The sequence below is a fragment of the Chrysochloris asiatica genome, unplaced genomic scaffold (assembly GCF_000296735.1).
Source record: "Chrysochloris asiatica unplaced genomic scaffold, ChrAsi1.0 scaffold00117, whole genome shotgun sequence".
Lineage (NCBI taxonomy): Eukaryota > Metazoa > Chordata > Mammalia > Afrosoricida > Chrysochloridae > Chrysochloris > Chrysochloris asiatica.
The window spans coordinates 1,735,753-1,759,950 of NW_006408635.1; positions in this window are offsets into that span (position 1 = coordinate 1,735,753).

Genomic DNA, 24,198 nt, shown 5'->3' on the forward strand with positions numbered 1-24,198 from the left:
GGTCGCTATGAGTCGGTACTGATTTGATGGCACCTAACAACAACAACAACAGCAACTGAAAATAATTAAGGTAAAAATCAAAATGTTGCCAGAAACACAATATAAGCAAGCTTAGGCAGTGACGTATCTACCATCCAACCAAATATCCTCTATTTAAAACAAGCTGTAGAAAAATTAGGAATCCATTTAGCCTCATAGAAAACCAATTAAATTGACTTATGTTCCTTTTCTAAGTAATACACAAAACCCAAATTCCAAGAAGATTAGTGATTGTGATTACAGAATATTTTTGAATTCACAGAGAACAAAACACCATATAAAGTCAAGGACAAATGATAAACTGGGGAAAATACTTCATTACATCTGACAATTAGCTCATTTCCTTAATACATAAAGGCCTCTTACAAATCAGCTATAAAAGACCATTACACCCATAGAAACATTGGCGAGGAACTTAAAGAGACAATCATAGAGAAGAAGCACAAATGCTTATGACTGTATGGAAAGATGGTCCATCTTAATCAAATAATTGTTCATATATCAAACAGGAAATTAAGAAAACATATTGACAAAGTGGCAGCCTAAATGGGCTCAAGCGTAGCAATGATTGTGAGTTTGCCACAGGACTGGGCAGTGATTCGTTCTGTTGAGCACAATGTCACTATGAGTCAGTACCGACTCAAGGGCACTGAACAAAAACAAGAACATATATATCACTTGTTGTTGTTGTTATGTGCCGTGGAGTCAGTTCCAACTCATAGCGACCCTGTACAGGGTTTCCGAAGCCATAAATCTTTACGGGAGCAGAAAGCCTCATCTTTCTTCCGTGGAACAGCTGGTAGTTTCGAACTGCTGACCTTGTGGTTCGCAGTCCGATTTGTAACCACTATGCTACCAGAGCTCCTTTATATATCATTAAGTTATATATTTAAATGATAAATCTATATGCATAAGAGTCTAATAGTAGGCACCGTCTTTGTAAAAAGATCTATGGGGGGGTTCAAAAATTTTGTGGAAATATAGAATTTAAAAATAATGGAATTTTTCCACAAACTTTTTGAAGCCCTCTCATATGTGTGTGAAGACGTCCATGTGTGTCAGAGAGGAACTGCACTTGACTGGGTTTTTAATGGCTGTGCTCTTTCATAAGGAGACTGCTTAGCTTTTCTTCTGAGGTGCGTCTGGGTGGATTCAAACTACCAATCTTTCCATTAGTACCTACTGCTTAACTGTTTGTACCACTCCTGGCCTCCTTGTGTGTGTGTGTGTGTGTGTGTGTGTGTGTGTGTACTTAACTATACAGAAAACATTTCTAGGGAGCTATTTTACAAATTGCTTATAGTGGTTGTTTCTGTGGAGGAGAACTGAGGATGAGAGTTTGGAAATCCCAAGTAGGAGGAAATAGGATTTTTACTGTATTCCCTTTTTGTTGTTACAAAAAATTTGAAGAATTGATGTCTTTGAATTATGGAATTGGCAAAGAATACTGACTATTCCATGGACTGCCAAAAGAATGAATAAATCATCCAGAATTCTCCTTAGAAGCAAAGATGATGAGACTTCCTCTCACATACTTTGGACATGTTATCAGGAGGGTCCAGTGTACGTAGAGAAGGGCATCATGGGAGACCCCTAATGAGATGGATTGATACAGTGACTGCAACAATAGGCCTAAACACAACAACAATTGTGAGGGTGAGGCAGGACTGAGCAGGGCGATATGTTGTTGTACATAGGGTCACTGTATAAGTTGGAACTGATTTAACAGCATCTAACAACATTTTTTTATAATGCTCAAATGTTTTATGTATGTGCACATTACATATTCAAAGAAAAAATAATTCACTGACCAAATAAATGGCTTTACTCAACAAATATTTACTGAGCATCTACTTTGTGCCAATCATCATTTTAAGTGCTGGGAAATAGTGCAGAAAATAGGGTAGACACCATATATGTCTGTCTTAACCTGGAACGGGCTCCAGGTGGTGGTGGCAGTTGTGTACCACCAAATAAATCTGTCCCGATTCATAGCAACCCCATGTAGAGATTCCAAGATTTATGAGAGCAGAAAGCCTCCTCTTCCTCCCATAGAACAACTGGTAGATTTGAATGGCTGATCTTGTAATTAGCAGCCCAGCTAGTCATCCACTACACTCCCAAGGCTCTTTAACAGGCTGAGGAGAAGAGATTAATAACTGCAGCTAGTGAATCCTGTCTCAGTCATTTTCACTATAATTTAAGGAATGTTTTCTTTGAATGTGACCTTTGTATATGTGTGTATATTAGTAGTTTTACATACAATGATAACTATGGAAACACATTCTTTAGAGCTGACACAAGAACTTGGATAGCCATGGCTGAGTGAGAGGAAGCAAGAGGCTCACACTTCAAGCCTCCATGTGTATCCCCAACAGTTAAGAATGTTGCTCTCCCTGCCACCAACCCAGCATTTCTAATCTCTCTTCCTTCATTTCATTATGATTTACCTATTCTAGCTAAAGAATCCTCTCACGCACTCATGATACACATCTTTTGGACTGAAGTCTAAGTTATGTCCTGAAAATTCATGGCAAAAAAAATAATTCCAAAGACTTTTACTACCATCCATAAATGCACAATTACCATCGGTTTTACATTGCATAGCTGGAATTTTTGTCCAGATATAGAACAACTATGCCAGCAAAATGCTAAAGTACAGCTGTTTAGACTTTGTTTCACTTAATAAAAAGTATATATTTACGGGGTCCTGGTGTGGCACTGTAGGATAAGCACTGGACTACTAACTGCAAGGTCAGTGGTTTAAACTTACTAGCCTTCCTTGGAAATCCAATTACAGAGTTACTATGAGTCAGAATTGACTTGATGGTCCTTCACAACAATGACAAGCTTTAGAGTAATATTTCTAAAGTATGGTTGTTAAACACTAGCCCTGCTTATTGATCTGGACAAATAAATTGAAAAACTCTGCTTATCAAATTTTCTCATTGAAAATCTGCTTTTAAAAGTCCCCTCACTATGGAGATTTGCAACACACATGAACACCCATCAGTGAGATAGCTCAACTTCTGCACCTTTCTTTCTTCTCCATGCCACAAGTTCGCCTTTTGATTCCTTATAAGACTCAGATTCTCATCTCTAAAATCTGAGTGCTGAGAGTAGGTGATGTTGAAGTTCCTCAGAATCCAGATTCTTGGTTTCACATTAGAAAAGTAAGCAACTGAAATATTCAATGCTATCTCTTCAAATGGATAATGACCAGCTACTACTGAATTCCTGGGCACCCTGGTAGCATAGTGGGTTACGTGCTTGGTTGCTAACCACAAGGTGAGCAGTTCAAATCCACCAACTGCTCCATGGAAGAAAGATGAGGCTTTCTGCTGCCATAAGGGTTGCTGTGAATTGGAACCAACTCCAAAGTATACAACTGAATCCCAAAGTGTGATTAACGTGATCTGAACTAATGTTCAACTTAAATCACTGAACGAAGAGGAAACAAAAAAACACTTTAAATCCTTTTTGAAGGCTGTGTTGCTTGTTAAGTGCCATCAATTTGATTCTGACTAATAGCAACCCCATGTGGCAGAGCAGAGCTGCTCCCATAGGATTCCCTAGGCTGGGAGTCCTGGTTTACCTCTGTGGGTTAATGCACTGGACTGCAAAGTTAGTTTGAACTGCCACATCAGCAATTCAAGCTCACCAGGCACTCCTCAGAAACCCCATACAGGGTCGCTATGTGGCAGGGGTAGTGAGGTTGGCCCAGGAACGGACATTGTTTCGTTCTGCTGTACATGGGGTCGCTATGAGTCGGTTCTGACTCAATGGCACCTGACAACAACAACATGAGTCAGAATTGACTCTACAGCACTTAAAAGCAACAACAATCTTTATAAAGGACTCCTGGTGTGATGCTGTAGGATAAGCACTAGAGTGGGAATCACAAGGTTAGCAGTTCAATCCCACCAGCAGTTCCTCAGAAACCCTAGACAGGGTTGCTCTGGGTTGGAATCAATTCAACGACACTTAACAAAACAACAATCTTTATGGAAGCCAACTGCCCCACCTTTCTCCAGCAGAGCAGCAGGCAGATCCAAACCCTGCACCTCTCAGTTAAGCAGCCGAGTGTTCACAATTGTAGCACCAGAGCTATGAAGCATAACTTTCCGAAGATGACAGAAGGAAATAATCCTAGACATTACAGCTGCACACAAAGGTATTCATTCAAATTCAAATTCTGGGAAAGAGAAAAAAAGTGTTGGTTTTTTTAATTGTTCCTTTAAAAAGGTCAACAAGTTAAGGTGTAGTAATAAAAGTGATTTTAGGTAACAATTTGCATAAACAACTTCATCAGCACTTCCCAGATCACTCATGCAAAAAAAGAAAACAGATCACTTTTTCCATGGACAGTCTACTCAGCTGACTGTCAAATAGCTCTGTTGATACAACCTTGTGTGGAAAAGGTTCCGATGCCTCCCAAGAGCCAGAAAGCCAAGATCTAGGAGGACAAGAACAGATCAGCAGAGGAACTGATCATCAGAGCTCAATTCAGAACTGGCTCCGTTTTGAACCACAGCTGTCTTTGCTTCATTTTAGCAAACCCTGTAGTTTGCTGGCCTTGCTCAGGACTGGGGCTGTCAAAACTGCTTATCAACTCTCATTGCACCTGACGTTTATAACTCAACATACCTCTGTCACCTGGAGCAAGCTCTCCGTCCCCTGGCAAGAAGAAACTGCAACGAGGAAGGGTGTGTGGACTTAGAACGATTAAAATTCAACATTGCCCAACCAGATTACTTCTTCAGAAGGATAATCCTCCCCAAGAGAGCACAGTGCACAATACCCGACAACAAATCCAAATCCCGGTGTTTCTTTTTTGCTTTTTAAGGACTAGAAAAGAACGGTCCAATTCAAACCTCCATCCCCCTTTCCCCTTCAAAAAAATAGAAATGACCTTCTTTTTAACAGAATACCAACAGAACTTCTAAAATTACAGCTTCGCTTTCACCCAACACTTAACCCAAGAAAGTTTTACCAAATCCAAATTTAAAACCAATCCAAGTATTTACTCTTACAGTATACCTCACAAACCCAAATCCTGCCATCTAGTTGATTCCAATTTATAGTGACCCTGTCCAATAGAGTAGAACTGCTCTTGTAAGTTTCCTAGACTCTAATTTTTTATGGGAACAGAGAACCTCATCTTTCTCTCAGGGAATCACTGCTGGGTTCAAACTGCTGACCTCCTGGTTAGCAATCCAATGAGTAATCCACTAGTCACCTGTACGTAAAAGTTCCAATTACCTACAGACTTTTATCACCACACCTTAACTTGTAATCCCTCAAGGGGACAAAAAAATGGTCTTGCTTATTTAGTGTTCTTTTATCCTGAAGGGTGGACTCCTGGTGTGGCACTATAGGATAAACACTGGACTTCTAATCACAAGGTCGGTGGTTCAAACTCACCAACTGCTCCTGTACATGGTCACTATGGGTCAGAATTGACTCAATGGCACTTAACCACAGCAGTCTTGAAAGGACCCTGGTGTCACAGTGCTTAAAGTGCTTGGTTGTTAATGAAAAAGTTGGTGGTATGAACCCAGCAGTCACTCTGTGGAAGAAAGATGTGACTTCTACAAAAATGTACAACTTGGGAAATCCTATGGGGCAGGTCTACTCTATCCTACAGGGTCACTGTGAGTCAGAACCAACAGGATGAAAGTGGGCTTGTTGTTCGGATTTTGTCCTAAAGAGAGCTACAGTATTTTTTTATATAGAGAGAGATTTCTAGCTAATGGCAACCCTTCATAACCGAATCCTTCGTTTCCATATTTAAAAGGCGCAGTTCTCACCATGAAAACCCTGTTACAATTTTCCATTAATTCATACATAGGACAAAAGATCAACTGATCTTGGGGACACTGGCATTGTCTCCTTCTCTCTCTGCAATGCATCTGACCTGCTGATAATTTGTTTATGGAATAAATTTATCTTCAGGTGAAAGTCTGGGAATAGCAATAAATACTTATTTGGAAGTCTTAGTTTAATCCTTGAAGAAGCGAAAATTGGTTATTTTATTTGAGTGTCTGTTTAAAGATGTTTTTGATTTTTAAAACCTTGAAAAACTTGGAAGAGACTCTCCTTACACAAATGGAGTTAGAGGTTCAAGCATTTTGCAGAGGTTCTGCTTGGATACCCACATCTTCTATGCTAATGAAGAGCACCCTACCCCCATCTTGTCCCCACTTCTGAATCGCTGGAGAAATCAGTGAAGTAACCGCAGGTAAAATGTCAGCAAAATGCCTCTGAGTCTAAGAGATGTTGTCACTCAATGCAGGAAGCTCAAACTGGGTAAGGAGATCTTTGTTATATAAACCGGTAGATTACAGGGTCCAGAACAGCTGTAGGTAAAGATATGTATGTTAAAGGGAAGGGGTGTTCAGGAAATACCTTACAACATCTGGATGCTCATCTGATCTTAACGCAGGCCTCCTCTTGGGAGGAAGGAAATGGAAAACCTTGCATACTGTAGCCCACCGAACTACCATCCTGTAGAAATACAGGTCTGTCTCATCCAAGACCCCCAGGGATAGATCAACTTCATTTCCCAATGAGCTTTAAAATGTTACTGAACAAAAATCATGGATTAGATCTTTAAATAAGTCCATTCATTTAAACTTTTCTAGGTCACAAGTCTACCTCCTTGGACCCTTTTTGTCGTACATATAAAGCTTTAATGGAGTCCTGGTGTGGCGCTGTAGATTAATGCGCTGGACTGCAAAGCCGTTTGAACTGCAAGGTTGGCAGTTCAAGCTCACCAGCTGCTCCTTGGAAACCCTATACAGGGTCTCTATGGGTCAGAACCAACTCGACGGCACTTCACAACAACAATATAAAGCTTTAATAGAAAGGAGAATTAGGAGAAAGGAAAGGTGAATTCAAGTAAATCCACAAACTTTATATACTAAGGATGGTATTGTCATTGTTAAGTGTAGTCCAGTCAGTTCCAACTTATAACAGCCCTGTATAGCAGAGGTAAAGTCCTCGTATGGCACCACAGGATAATGCGCTGGACCACAAGGTCAGTTTGAGCCACAGGTTGGCAATTCAAACCCATCAGCCACTCCTCAGAAACCCTACACATGGCCGCTATGAGTTGGAACTGACTCAATGGCACTTAACAACAATATAGCAGGGGTAGAGAACGTCCAGCCAATGGGCCATATAAGGCCTGTGAAATCATTTTGTTTGGCCCTGTTAAGGTAAACGCAGTTCTAGCCATCACATTGTTGTTGTTAAGTGTGGTTGAGTTGGTTTTGACTTATAGCAACACTGTATAGGGTTTTGAGGAGTGGCTGGTGAACTTGAATCACCAACCTTGCAGTCCAGTGCATTAACCCGCAGCACCACACCAGACGATCACATGGTTGTTGTTGTTATGTGCCATTGAGTCAATTCTGACCCATAGTGACCCTGTATAAGGTTTCCGAGGAGCATCACATTAGGAGTAAGTTAATTAAATGTTTGACCAAATAGAGCAGGTTAATTTTTAAGTTGATAATTTTGTATGGCCTGCAAATGTTGTTATAAATTTTGGCAGAAAAAAGATTCCCCACATCCTGGTATAGCACTGTAGATAAAGCACTGGACTTTGAACCACAGGTCAGCAGTTCAAACCTGTCAGCTGCTCCTTGGAAACCCTATACAAGGTCGCTATGAGTCAGAACTGACTCTATGGCACTTAACAACAACAACAACCCCTGCTGTATAGGGTTTCTGAGGAGTGGATGGTGGATTTGAACTGTTAACCTTGAGGTTTGCAGTCCACTTACAGAGTTTTGGTGTGTTTTTTTTCTTCAAATGCAAAAAGCTAAAAGAATCTTCAAATATAAGTTATGTAGTTTTGTTGTTTAGGGTCTAGACCAGGCACTGCAGGGACACTGGTGGTTCGGTGTACTCTTCTAGACTTCCATGTGGAGAGGGGTCCTGGGATGGATTCCCAGTCAATACACCACTCATCTATCAATGGAGTCCTGAGTGCTGTTTGGATGATCAGCAGATTTCAGTGAAGCTTCCAGACTAAAAGGGACTAGGAAGAAAGTCCTGACTATCTACTCCTGAAAGTCAGTCAGTAAAAACACTATGGATGATAACAGTCAAAGGACCAGACAGAGTTTGGTCTCACTGTGAGTTGGGTCGTCTTTAGTTAGGGCCAACTCAGTGACAGCTAACAACAGATGAAGCATTGATTGGCCTATACTTTTAGGACAAATGGACCAGATAACTAGCTCTCATTTGGAACGATCAGACTGGTCGATTCACATGTTAGTAATTCATAACAATTTAAAGACTATCCACCACCTTCAAGTAATGTCTGCACTTTAACTGAGATTTAACCAGGGGACTGAAGTTAAGAGGCTGGAACACTTGGCTGTGATCTAAGCATTACTACTAACAAGCTGTATAAATTTGGACAAATTGCAAAAATATTTTTGAACCTGAGTTTCCTACACATACAATGGCAGCATTAGAGCAAGTGAAGACTGTTCTAGGTAAAAATATTTGATACCTATGATTCTATGGAATTACCACTATCATCAAGCATTGATGCTAGGTGAGTAGCCAACCTCCCAATCCACATACAAGACGGTGAAGGATGCATACCTCATGTAATAAAACACACTAGGAGGGGACCCGTCTTTTCAGTCATCAAGAAAATGCCAACTACTTAGAAAACCCTAAATACTAAGCAAGCAAATTATTGGAACTCATTGAAAGATTCAGCAGAGTGACAGGGTACAGGATCAATATGCAAAAATCAGTTGTGTCCCTTTATATTAGTAAAGACAGCTCAGAAAAGGATGTCAGGAAAACAATATCATTTGCAATAGCCACTCTAAAGATGAAATATTTAGGAATAAATGTAAACAGAGAAACAAAAGACTTATATAAGAAAAATATAAAACACTGCCACCAGAAACCAAGAGAACTACAAAAATGGAAGAATATACCATGCTCATGAATAGGAAGACTTAACATTGTGAAAATGTCAACACTACCCAAAGTAATTTATAGGTATAATGCAATTCTAATTCAGGTTCCAACATCATTCTTTAAAGAGCTGGAAAAACTAAACCAATTATATATGGAAAGGAAAAAAAACAGAATAAACAAAGCATTACTAAAAAAGAACAAAGTTGGTGGCCTCTCACTTCCCAATCTCAAAACCTACTACACAGCCAATGTACTCAAAACAGCCTGGTACTGGTGCAATGAAAAATACATAGATCAGTGGAACAGAAATAATACTCCATAAGTAAATCCATCATCCTGCATTCAGATAATCTTTGATAAAGGATCAAAACACATTAAATGGGGAAAAGATGGTCTCTTCAACAAATGGTGCTGGTATAACTGGAAATCCATTTTCAGAAGAATGAAGAAAGATGTATAGCTCACATCATATACCAAAACAAAATTAACATGGATTAAAGACCTAAAGGTAAAAGCTCGAACTACAAAGATCATCAATGAAAAAATAGGGACAAGCTTAAGCGTTTTGATGCATGGCATAAATACACTATCAAGTATGATTTAAAACACAAAAGCAGGGAAAGACAAACTTATGACCTTCTCATAATTATATATTAAAAGATATCACAAAAAAAGTAAAAAGAGAACCCATAAACTGGTAAGAAAAAATAAAATAAAATAAAATAAAATGGCAATATCATATCAAACAAGGAGCTACTGTCTAAAATTTATAGAACACTTTAATACCTCAATAAGAAGAAAACAAATAATCCATTTAAAAATGGGCAGAAGACATGAACAGACATTTTAACAAAGATGACATTCAAGTAGCAGCAAACAAACATATGAAGAAATGTTCATGACCGGTAGCCATTGCTTGATGGTGGTTGTATGCCATGGAGTTGGTTCTGACTCATAGCTAACCTGAATAGGGTTTCAGAGGCTGTAAATTTTTATGGGAGCAGAAAGCCTCATCTTTCTCCCATGGACCGAGTGGTAGATTCAAACTGCTGACCTTGTGGTTAGTAGTCCAGCTCTTAATCTGTTGCCCTACCAGTGTTCCTTAAAGTCTACAATACCTGCTATTCCCAATCTCCCAGCCTACTAACCAAGCCCAAACCCCATTAGCTTCTGAGATCAGATGAGATTGGGCACATTCAGGGTGGTATGACGATAAACATTAGCCATTAGAGACATGCCAGTCAAAACAACAATGAAGTATCATCTTGTTGTTGTTATGTGCTGTGGAGTTGGTTCCAACTCATAGTACAGGGTTTCTGAGGCTGTAAATCTTTACGGGAGCAGAAAGCCTCATCTTTCTCCCGCGGAACAGCTGGTAGTTTCGAATTGCTGACCTTGTAATTCGCAGCCCAATTCATAACCACTACACTACCACTAAATCAATAGAGCTAAGTAATTGATAAAAGGCAGCCAACAGAATGTTCTAGAGGGGGAGCAGAGCATCATGTAAGAGACAGGAAATAGAATATCAGCCTTAGTTCATCACAGCCTTGAACAAGCCACTTACCCTTCTTAGACTGTTTCCTCAATGGGTGTATTACTATCTGCCACACACAAAGACATTACAATTTTTTTATATTGATACAATGACAAAATTCATATCAATATAAAAAAATACAAATATTTGTATCAATATAAAATAAAGGTGACAAGAACCCCTCAGTAGTTTAGGAAGCAGGAGTCCTGGTGGCGTATGGCTACACGCTCAGCGGCAAACAGGAAGGTTAATGGTTCAAACCCACGCAGCTCCACAGGACAAAGACCTAGCAATCTTTTCCTGTGAGGATTTGTTGTTGTTGTGAAGTGATATCAAGTCAGTTCTAACTCCTAGTGACCCTGGATAGGGTTTCTGAGGCTGTAAATCTTTGTGAGAGCTCTGAAGCTGGTGGGCTCGAACCATACACCTCGTGGTTCTCAATCTAGTGTTTATTCTACAGAGCCACCATGCTCCCTGTGAAGATGACAGCCTAGGAAACCCTGTGGGGCAGTTCCACTGTGTCACAAGGGGTCACTGAGTAGAAATTGACTCAATGGCACCTAAACAACAACCATTTGTAAAGAAACCACAGCTCTGAGGCAGCACGTGACAGACATTGAGAATCTGAAAGAAGGTTTCCTTCTTAAGGAGCAGAACAAAGTGAAGATGCTAAACGGAGTCTTTTGAGGAACCTGATTCCTTGCTCACTAGTGACCCAGAGATGTGGAAATGTCCACACATAAACTACCTGTGGGCTTCCAAGGGAAGGAGAGCAGACTTTCAGCAGGAATGCCTGCTTCATAAGAAAATTGCCAAATCTGAATCTTTGGCATTTGAACTCAAAGCCCCAGATGATGCAATGGCTTTCAAGGGAGCCAACAATCTCAGTGTCTGCCCTCCACCACCAGCCAGGGTGCCTACTGAGAGGGCAGGCAAAGGGCAGGGTTTAATGGAAGGATTCGTCCATATGCTTGGGTAACCAAGAGGAAGAGTTGCAGAGGATGGGTCAGCAACCTGGGGCAGGGGAGAGAAAAGAGATTTAACCACTGCCAAGGTTCCCTGAGGGGCTATTATTGGTTGGGGTGAAGAGGTGGCAAAAAAAAAAGAAGAAAGCTTTTCTTAGCTCAATGGCTGGATTAAGTTGGGAGATAAGTATTAAACAGCAAAACTCCTTTGCCTCAGGGACAAGCAATGATAGCAGTGCCCAGTATAATTGGATTAAGTGGTGTTAACCCCAAAATGAGACAGTTTAATGGGTATTAGAAAAAAAAAATTAATGTAATCAAATTACTTTGTTGTGATCCATTCTCCATGAATTCTCCAAAGAATGCTAAGAGAACAGCAGAAGAATGTTGATGTTTGTTGTTGTTGTGTGTCATCTAGGCACTTCCAACTGACAGAGACTCCGTGTGGCAGACTACAAGTGCTCCATGAGGTTTCCTAGACTGTCATCTTTACGGAGCAACTCACAAAGTCTTGTGTCCACACCGCTCCTGGGTAAGCTTGAACTGCCAATCATTTGGTTAGCTGCTGAACACTTAACCATGGTGCCACGAGGACTCCTCAAGAGAATACTAGGTGATAAGTTTGATTTTAAGCATGTTCAAATTACTGTCATGTCAGCTTTGTTGTTGTTGTTAAGTGCCATTGATTTGGTTCCAACCCTTAGCAACCCTGTATAGGGTTTCCAAGAAGCAGCTGGTGAGCTTGAACTGCTGACGTTGTGATTCAAAGTGACCTTGCAGTCCAGTGCATTAATATGAGTGAAAAGCAAAATTGCCTCCTAACAAGAGGAAACTGAGTGGGGCCCCTGAGTTAGATCAAGACTGGAAAGATAGGTGTTTCCATTATATTGTGTAAGTATCAGTTGAAGGTAGTTGAAGTTAAGGAATTTCCCAAGAGGGAAACGCATGAGATAGGACAGAGGAACGGAACTAAAGCAGAAAAGATGGCTATGGTTCCGAGACGAAAATCGAGAGAGCTAAGAACCATGAGTAAGGTAGAAGAGGCAAAAAGTCTACAAAAATAGTGGGAGATGGAGGATATGATCAGTGCTCAAAGGGACCCTGACTTCAGGAGGATGAGCGAGCGCTGCGAAAAGTGAGGATTTGATCACAACGGCTTCTTCAAACGGTTTCAATGCAGAGTCATTGTAAGGTGCGATAGTCAGTTTCCTACTCATGGGGATCCCATGCATAACAGAATAAAACATTCCCCAGTCCTGCGCCATCCTCCAATTGTTACGTTTGAGATCATTGTTGCAACCACTGTAAACAGTGTCATGAACACAAACTGGCAAGAAATTTACCAGGCTGCCATTGCCACAGGCTTTGTTGTTGTTGTTGTTGTTGCATGTAGTCGAGTTCGTTTTAACTCACAGTGACCCTGTATAGGGTTTCCAAGGAGTGACTCGTGAGTTTGAACCACCTACCCTGAGGTTCAAACCGATCTTGCGGTCGAGTGCTTATCCTATAGCGTCATGCAGAGTGTGAGTTTCCAAGTTCTTTTCTTTTTCTTCTTCTAAGATTACCTGTTAGCTCTTGTTTTGTGTACACCAGTATACATTTTCAATATATAAAGGAAATATAAACTACTTGTAAAAAAATCTATAAACATTTGAAGAAGAAGTGATACCAAAACAAGAGTTTAAATGTACCTTTAGTGGCAGTGTGGATGCTCAATTTATTCATGCTTTGTCTAATCCTCAGTCTTGTAAAGCATTATGAATCAATTTTAAGCCTTAATAATTTCAGGTGTCTCTATGCCTTTATCTATAAAGAGAAGTGGGATCTATCAATCCTGGTCTGCTGCCCAAGCTCCAACTACAACTCAGGTCACTGGATAACTATTGTCGTAAACCCACTTCATCTATTGGGCTGCAAGCTTCTAGGAATACAAAAGAAAAAGAGGACAAAAGAATCCCCTTTTCTGCCCATTTAATTCATAAGAACATGTTAAAGAATTTAGCACAACACTCGGACCACAAGACTAAAGAGAGTGTCATTTTTGTCAGATTAAATACAAATATATGAAAACCTGCCTGCATCGTCACAATTTTGCCAAGGCATTCCATGTTTCTGGCAAACCTTTTCCTCGTGTCTTATTGCTCCAGTCATTTCTCCACATTGACCAGACAGAGGGAAAGCATTCTCACCCTCCCCAGCTACCTTTCTTTATTAGCTTCCTGCTCCCTCCATACCTGATCTTGGGCCACCAAGACATTCCATCTCTGTCCCTAAAACTACTCACATTGGCGCAGGGTCAGCTGTAATGATTGTACTATCCTTTCTTGCCCTGATTTTGTTTACATTTTTTTTCTCTCGTTATCCCTAGTGAATCATCATCCCAACTGACATCTGTATCTCATCAACATTCAGTTTGCAAAACAAATTTTCATACATTTTCTCATTTGGAGACTCCAGCAATCCCTTGGCAGCATGTGATGATAGGATGCTATCCACTCCATAAATGAAGACAGTAAGACTTGAAGAAGTTACAACCCCAAATTCACACACTTGGGAATTGTCAGAACAAAGATGTTCCCATTAATAGTGCAGAATTCTTCCCATTATAGCCATTTGCCTTGGACTCTGTCCCAACTCATGGCAAGCCCATGTGTATCAGAGTTCCATAGCGCTTTCAATGGACGACTTTTAAGAAGTGAATTAACAGGTCTTTCTTCTGAGGTCTTTCTGAGTAGACTTACACCTCTAACCCAGTTTGCATTCCCACCTTCAGAGACTCCTCTTTTCCCATTGTACAGCTGCCTAATATAGAACCAAGGAGCTCTGGTAGCATAGTGGTTATGAATCGGGCTGTGAACCTCAAGGTCAGCAGTTCGAAACTACCAGCTGTTCCGTGGGAGAAAGATGAGGCTTTCTGCTCCCGTAAAGATTTACAGCCTCGGAAACCCTGTACAGGGTCACTATGAGTCAGAACCGATTCCACGGCACATAACAACAACAGCAATATAGAACCAGGAGTCCTGGTATAGCACTGTGGGTTAATGTGCTATACTGCAAGGTCAATTTGAACCACAAGAGCAGTGGTTCAAGTTCACCAGCCACTCCTCAGAAACCCTATACAGAGTCACTATGAGTCGGAACCGACTCAAAGGCACTTAACAATAACAACAATATGGAACTTACGCAGGGTGGCTATGAGTCGGAACCGACTCCATGGCATACCACAACCACCAGTATGGAACGGGGGCCTGCTGTGGTGCTTTAGGATAAGCACTGAACTACAAACTCACCAGCAGTTCCTTGGGGTACTATACACAGGGTCAGTATGAGTCAGAATTGACTTCATGGCACTTAACAACAATGTAGAACAGCATGAGAGGGAGAATTCTAAGCATATTTTCCCTCCTAATTGAAGTAACCTTCTCTCTTCTCTCCACCCACTCAAATCTAGCCCTGTGTGTGGTCAACTCCTCTCCACCACAAAACTCTCTCAGGTCACGTACTCCTCTGACTGTTTATTGTAGCTGGTCATCATAAGGATCACTTATCATGTGTTCCCTGTGTAGGCTGTACTTCACCCATAAAGTAGTAAGACACTTAAAGGGGCTATTGTTAAAAAACACTTATTGTATATTTCCCCCAATACTAACTATAGAGCAAATTCTCAACCAATTGTTTGCTGAATTGGGGTGAATCTCTCAGGGAGCATTAGAGAATTTCTATATTTAAGTCATTATCTTTCAATAACATTTGCCATCTGTTAAATCAAAACTTCTGAGCAATGATGCTATCAGGCTCAAAACCTCCTGGGAAGTAGGTGAAGCCCAGAGATCTATAACAGTGCCCAGGATCTCCAGGAACCAAATCAATGCAGCAAAAACAGCCAATCAATTGAGAATCATCCCTCTTTCCTCAAGTTCGCTGTTGTCACCTGCTGCCATACTCCCCAAAAGATTCCTCTTCAAAGTGACTATGGGAGAAAGGGAATCACAATAGGAGGCAGGGAGACAATGTGGGACTGGTTGCTTCCGTGAACAACTACTTCCTTTGCCGTGAGACCAGAAGAACGGAATGGTGTCCAGTTACAATTACTGAGCATCTTGCTCAAAGATTCTATGGAAGACTCCACCAAAAAGGAGAAATGTAGAATTTCAAATTCTGCGAGAGTCCAGGCTTTCTGGGGACAGGGAGAGTGGGTGAACCTCTGAATCTATTATCCTAAGATCATCATTAAACCTTAAACCAAAAATCATCTCTGAAGTCTTCTTTAAAAGCAAACATAGTTGAGCTTCAATAGCAAAGAATATCTGTCTTAAGCATTGTGTTCTTGAAAGATCTGTCTGTAACAAAAACAACAGCAAATCAAAGATTAGATAGGAGCCTTATGAGGCAGTGAGTTTGTGTCAGAATGTAACGTAATAAGAGGGTGAGAATGGTTGGATAGGTCAGAAGATGCAATCCGTATCACTGAATTGCCCATGTAGAACTGTTGAATTAGTCTAGGTTTTGCTGTGTGTATTCTCAAGAACAACCACCAAAATATATAATTTTTCTTTTAACTCATCTGGAGGTGATCTTCAATTGTATTTTGCCTCTTTCATGGTGTTTACTTACTTTGCTTTGCATGACTGCTAATCACTTTTTTTGGAGTCCTGGATAAGCACTGAACCACAAGGTCAGCGGCTCAAACTCCCCAGCTGCTCCTCAGAAACCTTATACAGGGTCACTATGAGTTGGAATTGACTCAACAGCACTTAACAACAACAACAATCACTTTTTTAGTTGAAAACTCATTGCTTGACTCATCGGTCCCTCGCACTATTTGCTAAAACTGAATATTTGAATTTTCCTATGGCCAGGTATCATGAAGACAAGAGCTTTCTTTACTTATTCATTCTTTATTCATTTCAAAAACTTGGCTATTACCTGTCTAAATGGTGAATCATCATCTCAAATCCATCATGTGTTGTCTGTTGTTATTGTTGTTACACAGCGTCGAGTTGGATCCCACTTATAGCACCCCTAGGAGTGGGGTGCACAGCCTAGTCCTGCATCATCTGCACAACCAATTCTCAAGCCCACCTTTGTAGCCACGGTGTCAATCCATCTCATTAAGAGCCTTCCTTTTTTTTTCATAGACCCTCCAATTTTCCAAGTATGGTGTCCTTGTTCAGGGATTGGTCCCTCCTGACAACACATCCAAAGCGCACGAGACAAATTCTCACCATCCTTACTTCCAAGGAACATTCGGGCTGTATTTATTTCTAAAACAGATTTGTTGTTCTTCTGGCAGTCCATGGTACTTTCAATATTCTTTCCAATAATGCATCAATTCTCCAGTCTTCTTTATTCATTATCCACTTTTGACATGCATATGAGGCAATTGAAAATACCACGCATGGGTCCAATGCACCGAAGTCCTAAAGTAATACCTTTGTTCTTTGCTGTTGTTGTTGTTGTTGAGTGCTGTCGAGTCAGTTCCGACTCGTAGCAACCTTGTATAAGGTTTCCAAGGAGTGGTTGGTGAGTTTGAACCACCAACCTTGTGGTTCAAATCAACCTTGCACTCCAGTGCTTTAACCCATAGCACCACACCAGGACTCCTTAACACCCCAAAAAAGTTTTTTTGTAGCAGATTTGCCCAATGCAATACTTCATTTGATTTCTTGACTACTGCTTCCATGAGCACTGATTGTGGTTTCAAGTAAATGAAATCCTTTTCAACTTCAGTATTTTCTATGTTTATCACGATGTTGTTTGTTGGTGCAGTTGTGAGGATTTTTGTTTTCTTTATACTGAAGAGCTATTCATACTGAAGGCTGTAGTCTTTGATCTTTATCAGTAACTATTTTAAGTCCTCTTCACTTTCTGCAAGCAAGGTTTTGTCATCTGCATATCACAGGTTGGTCTTATCCAATCCTGATGGCATGTTCTTTGTCCTATAGTCCAGTATCTCAGTTTATTTGCTCAGCATACAGATTGAACAAATACGGTGAAAGGATACAACCCTGGCACACATCTTTCCTGATATTAAACCATTCAGTATCCCCTTGTTCTGTTCTAATGACTGCCTCCTGGTCTGTGTAAAGGTTCCTCATGAGCACAATTAAGCGTTCTGGAATTCCCATTCTTCACAATGGTATACACAATTTGTTATAATCCACACAGTCCGATGCCTTTGCATAGTCAATAAAGCACAAGTAAACATCTTTCTAGTATTGTCTGCTTTCACCCAAGATCAATCTGAAGTTAGTAATGATATCCCTGAAATCTGACTTGAATTTCTTACATCTCCCTGTAAATGTACTTCTACAATAATTTTTAAATTATTTTCAGCCAAATTTTATTTGCATGTGATATTAATGGTATTGTTCAATAATTTCTGCATTCCACTGGGTCACCTGTCTTTAGAATGGGCACAAATATGGCCAGCTAGCTGTCTTCTAAATTTCTTGGCATAGACTAGTGAGTGCTTTCAGCGTTGCATCAGTTTGTTGAAACATTTCAATTGGTACACTCTCAATTACTTGAGCCTTATTTTTCAATAATACCTCTAGTGCAGCTTTTGCAATTAATAAGTCTTGCAAAATTCTATCATACAACCTCCAGCATCATATCTATCACCAAGGTCATATCATCCAACTACTAATCATGCCTCTTTGTTACCAACTTTCATATTCCAATGACCAATAATTATCAATGCATCTTATTGCATGTCTGGTCAATTTCAGACTGAAGAAGTTGGTAGAATTCTTGAATTTCTTCATCAATGACTTTGATGGTTGTTGTGCAGACTCCAGTAATAGTTGCATTAACTGGTCTTCCTTGTTAAGTGCTATCAAGTTAGTTCCAGGTCAGAGACCTTGTTTCTGAGGAGCAACAGTTGGGTTTGAACCACCAACTTGATGGCTATTAGTCCAGTGCTTATCCCACACTGCCACACCAGGACTCTAGTCTTCCTTGTAGGCATATAGATTTTATCCTATCACAGACAGTATTTCAAGATGCATCTTGAAATGTTCCTTTTTACGATAAATGTGACGTCATTATTCCTCGATTTGTCAATGCCAGCATGGTAAACCTTAAGATTTTCTGATTCAAAATGTTCAATACCAGCCAACCTCAGTTTACTAATTGCCTAGGATATCGGTCATTATGCATTCTATTTCATTTTTTTATGAGTTCCAATTTTCCTTAATTCATCCTTCGTACATTCCATGTTCTTCTTGAATATTAATGGATGTTTGTAGATGTTTCTCTTCATTTTGATTTGTGGGCCATCAGCAAATGAAGGTCTCTAAATCTTTGTCCCATCCATGTCACTGAAGTCAACTGTTCTTTGAGGAGGCAGCTCTTCCTCAGTCATATTTTGATCGACTTCTAACCTTAGGTGCACATCTTCTGGCACTATATCAGAAAATGTTTCATAGCTGTTCATAAGATATTTACAGGGTAATCCCTCAGAAGTGAGTTACATATTTCTTCTCCCTAGTCTGTCTCAGTGTGGAAGCTCTGCTGAAAACTGTCCACCAGTGGTGACCCTGCTGGTATTTAAAACGCTGGTGACATAGCTTCTGCATCACAACAACACTCAACCCACCACAGAAAGATAAACTGACAGAAGTGTGGGGTATCATGTGTTGTTGTTGTTGTTAAGTGCCATCAAGTCAGTTCCAACCCATAGCAACCCTGTGTTAGGAACATGATTTTAGTATCTGAAAGCACACTTTTGTTTCATTTTTTGTTAAATATACACATGTATAAAGAGAAAAGGGAAAAGTATTAAGGATTTCACAGCAAAATGATCATTTTTATTATTTCAAGGTGGTAGAATCATGAGGGATATTATAGTATCCTTTCATATCTCTATTATTGGCAATAAACATGTAGTATAGGTATCCTGGAGTCTTGGTCTAGTGTCGGAGGATAAGCATTGGACTGTTAACCTCAAGGTTGGTGGTTCAAACCCACCAGCTACTCCTTGGAAACCCTATTCAGGGTTGATATGAATAGGAACTGACTCAATGGCACTTAACAACAACAACATATGTGTCCTAAAGAAAAACAATCGTATTTTTCATGTAAGTAGTAAACAGTAGTACAACTGATAATATAAATTTAACATGAGATTTAATTAAAAGCATTTGCTACAGAGATTCATGGCCCCACCTTTTTATTTAATTTGGTATTTACTAACCTTTTTTTTTTTTCAAAATTTTTTTCTGATCTTACAATAAAGAGAAAGCATGAATGGAGACTATTCAAAGACATCTTGCCTTCCCGTCTTTTCAAAATTCCCTTTGTCTTCCCCTTTTCAGTCTAAATCCCTGGAAGCAAACGCCTCCTTACTCTTAGCCCAGCCCTTGTCAGCTCTGATCTCCAAATATCTTTGGGAATGAGAGTCTTTTCAAGGCTCAGGCAAATCTCTGCTGAGAGCTCCTAACATCGTCATCCACCAAACAAGTTGTCACTGCTCTAAACAGGGTTAGAATCAACTACCTTCACTGCACTCTCCACTCCAGGGAGAGGGAGAAGGTGGGCAAGCAACAAGTAACTTTATTGGAAACATAAGCAATGACAGACCACCTTTTGTTTATGCCCTTGATGCAGCCTCACACTCTTGAACTCTCAGACCAAAGAGACCTTACTCACATTCTGACTCCAGAGCCCAACCATCGGGGTTGGAATCCTGACTCTACCACTTATTGTGTGACCCAGAGCCAGGTTCTAATCTCTGTGAACTCAAAGGGAAGCTGGTTAATAATAAAGCACTTCCTGGGCTGCTTCGCTTAAGAAGTTCGATAACAAATGTAAATATTTAAGCCTTCCCTGGAAAATATGAACTAGTGAATACTTATATCAGAATCCCTGGGTGGCACAAACGGTTGAGTGCTCTGAAAGGTTGGCAGAATCTACCAGTAGTGCCTTGAAAGAAAGACCAGGCATTCTGTTTATGAAAGGTCACCAAGAGTTGGTATCGACTCGACCAGTGGCAACTGGTTAACCTACCTGTGCCCCACAGTCCCCCGGAACGAGGCCACTTGTGCAGCTGTTTTAGAAATAAGGCATCCTCTTGAGCTCTGTTGTCTGCATTGTTCTATAGCCCACCTCAGCAACCGGCACAACTCAGACAGCATCAGACGCTGCTGTGAATGCCTCACTGATCACAGAAGTCCATCTATTGGTGAAAAGCTCCACAAGAGTGAAGATAAGAAACATGAGCCCAGAGGAAAAGTAAAGAGTGGTGCTCAGTGATGAAAGCCAGCCCAGCATTGAGAGGAGAAATGTCCTGCTAACTTGCTGCCATTGAAAACACACCTCAAGTCCTTTCTGACTCATAGCGACCCTATGTAAGGGTTCTGAGAACCGGCTGGTGGGTTTACACCATCCACCTTTTGCTTAGTAACCCAGGGCTTATCCCATCATGCCACATCAAGATTCCACAAAGCACACTAGTTGTTGTTAAGTGCTGTCGAGTCAGTTCCAACCCATAACGACCTTGTATAGGGTTTCCTAGGAGCAGCTGGTGAGCTTGAACCACCAACCTTGCCATTCAAATGGTTTTGCAGTCTGGCACATTAACCCACAGCGCCACACCAGGACTCTGTAAGTATTTAATTACAGACTGGAAGTGACCTTACCTATGTTTGTTGTCAGTTGCTATCAAGTCAATTCTGACTCATGGCAACCCCACGTGTGCAGAGATGAACTGTTCCACGTGGTTTTCACAACTGGCCTTTCGGAAGCGGGTCTTTCTACCAAAGCACTGATGAGTGGGTTTGAACCATCAACCTTTTAACTAGTAGTTGTATGATTAGCCATTTGCACCCCCAGGGACTCCTACCCCATGTCTAGGCCCCTGTGACTAACAGACACACCAGAACTTCAAGCAAAGTCATTTCTGAGGGAATTGCAGAGCCTAAAAGCTCAATCACTTACTCTGGTTTGGTAACCGCTGCGATGTTGCTCCTCATGCTGGCTGCCTGCTCAGAATAGCTGGGTCTGGTTTTCCTCTCAAGGCAACTGATTTGTACATAACTTTGGAATGCTTGTCAGTGTTCACAAAAGAAAACTAAATGGTGCTCTACTGCCTAGCTCAAACTTTGTTCAGTAGTCCCTCTTTCAAGTTCCCATTACCTACGCAGAAGCTGCTCTAGTTGATTAATCAAGTTGAAAACTTGAGTGCATAAACCCTTAGTAGTTTGTGTGCCAGGGTGAAAGCCAGCTCTAGCTGGAAAGCCTTGACCATATTTGCCCAAGAAGAGTTCAAGTTCAGATCCTTCTCTTTGACAGGAAGGCTGTTAATTGACTCTATCCAAGAGAAGATTGTGTCAAGTAGCACAATTATAAAGGGACACAGGAAAGATGATCTTCATCACAATGAAATAAGTGACAAAGCATTTGGTGAATGATAAATACTCAAAAACGGGCCTTCATCACATTTATAAAATCAACATTCATAGTGCGAACTTCTCTTTGCTTGCTTTCGTCAAGACAGAAACAGAGTTTGAGACTTAGAGCCTAACAAGGAATCAGAAATGAAGACCTTTATAGCATCTGCTTTAGGCTCTTAACAGATGGGGAGAACTAAGCTATGTGCTCCAAGTATAGGAAAAACATTTCCCTGTTACCACTACTAAGGAGTCCTGATAATGCTGTGGGCTAGGTGTTAGCCTGCTAACTACAAAGTTGGCAGTTCAAACCCACCAGCTGCTCTGTGGAAAAAACGATGAGGCTGTCTGCTCCTGTAAAGACTTACAGTCTCAGAAATCTTATATAAGGTCACTCTATGAGTCAGAATCAACTCAGTGCTCAATGGTAGTGGGTTTTGTTGTTGTTGTTGTTGTTGTTGTTGTTGTTGTTTTGGTTACCACCATTAATTTACTAGAATAGAACAATCTGAAAATAGGTTCAAGAAATTGATGAGATTATATGAGTTTATTGTCTCATCAGATCACAAAACTCTTGTAAACTACCCAAATAATATGTTACAGTCTGAGCTGTCAAAATGAAATAATCCAAAAAGATGAGTTCCATGTTTAAAGCCACTTTTCTCAATTTTTTCAAAAAAAAAAAAAAAAAGGTGAAGTTTACTTCCTGCAGCCCAGTGAATTAGTCAATATGACTCTTTTAGTCATAGTCATTGTAACTCCAGCAGATGACTGGGTGGGACTATGCAAATGAGGGGAATGGATAGCTCACTAATAAGTTAAATAAGGTGCATGGAACCCTAATAAGGAGATTGGTCAGTGCGAGTTAGGATTTTGTGTCAACTCGACTGAGTCTGGATTCCCAGTGATTTGACAGTTAAAATGTAGTTATCACTGCCATGATGAGATTTAATACAACACAATCACCCCATGATGGGCTCTGATGTGATCAGCCCTGAGCTGATATGATTATCCAGGATGTTGGATTCCTCACTTCTGTGGTGCTAATGAGGTCATATTCAACTCACAGGATTAGGTTGTTTCTTGAATAAATGTCTTTAAAGTTATAAAAGCAAAGACAAGTCAGTGGAGAAACAGGGACAAGTCAGGCTGCTATAGCCCCTCACAGCAGTTAGAAACTACCAGCCATTCCATGGAAGAAAGATGAGGCTTTCTGCTCCCATAAAGATTTACAGCCTCAGAAACCCTATGTAGGGTCACTATGAGTTAGAACCGACTCCACGGCACACCACCACCACCACTACCACCAAGATAGAAGATCCAGGAATGGAGTCTGTCCTTTGGAACTGAGGTCCCTGTGCTGTGAAGCTCCTACATCCAGAGAAAGATCCATGTTGGCACACATGGACATCTCCAAGGAATGCTAAAAGGAAGCAAGACCCTTTCCCCAGAGGCAGCATTCTGAATATGGACTTCTGGCCTCCTAAACTGTGAGGAAATAAATTTCTGTTTGTTAAAGACATCCACTTGTGCTATCTCTGTTATAGCAGCACTAGATAACTCAATCAGTTGTGCCATCCCACTAGGCTTGAAAGAGACCAACCTCAAAGCATAGGGTAGGTTGTGGGGAGATCTGACTGCCATGAATAAGAAGACATAGGAGGAAAACACATCCTATAGACCTGGAGTCCCTGCACTGGAAACTTCCTAGATCCAGTAGACAGAGACTCTAACATTGAAGACAGCAAGAGACAGTAGCAGAGACGCTGAAGCAGCAGAACCAGAGACCAGCAGGAGATGGCACAGTGGGCTTCCCAGCCCAGCGGGCATGAGAACTGAGTGCTTTGGGCCAGAAGACTTGCTGGTAGAGTGGGATGCCTCCAGGCACTTGATAGAAGTAGGTTTGTCAACCTGTGGAACAAGAGAGCTGAGTGCCTTTGGGCAGAGGCTAACTGGAGGAGTTGAGTACCTCAGGGCACTTCTTGGTGGAGCTAAAGTATTTTGTAACATTGTAATACATCCCTGAGCAGGGTAGAGGCCAGACCTACCAGCATGGCTGAGAAGATGCTGTCCTGATGGAAGGAATGTATCCTGAGTCATTTCTGATCCTGAACCTGTGACTTCCTTAATAAGCCCATCATGAGAGTATTGTCTGTGAGTTCTGTGTGGCCATTGCAACAAATTAGCAAATTCAGCAGAGAAATAGTGTTGTGGGGTGCATGGCTGGTGACAGAATTGGTAAAAGTTGGAGAGAGGATGTATGTCTGTCCTCTACATCATAGCCTTAGGCTGGGGATGCTGATGGTGATTCTTT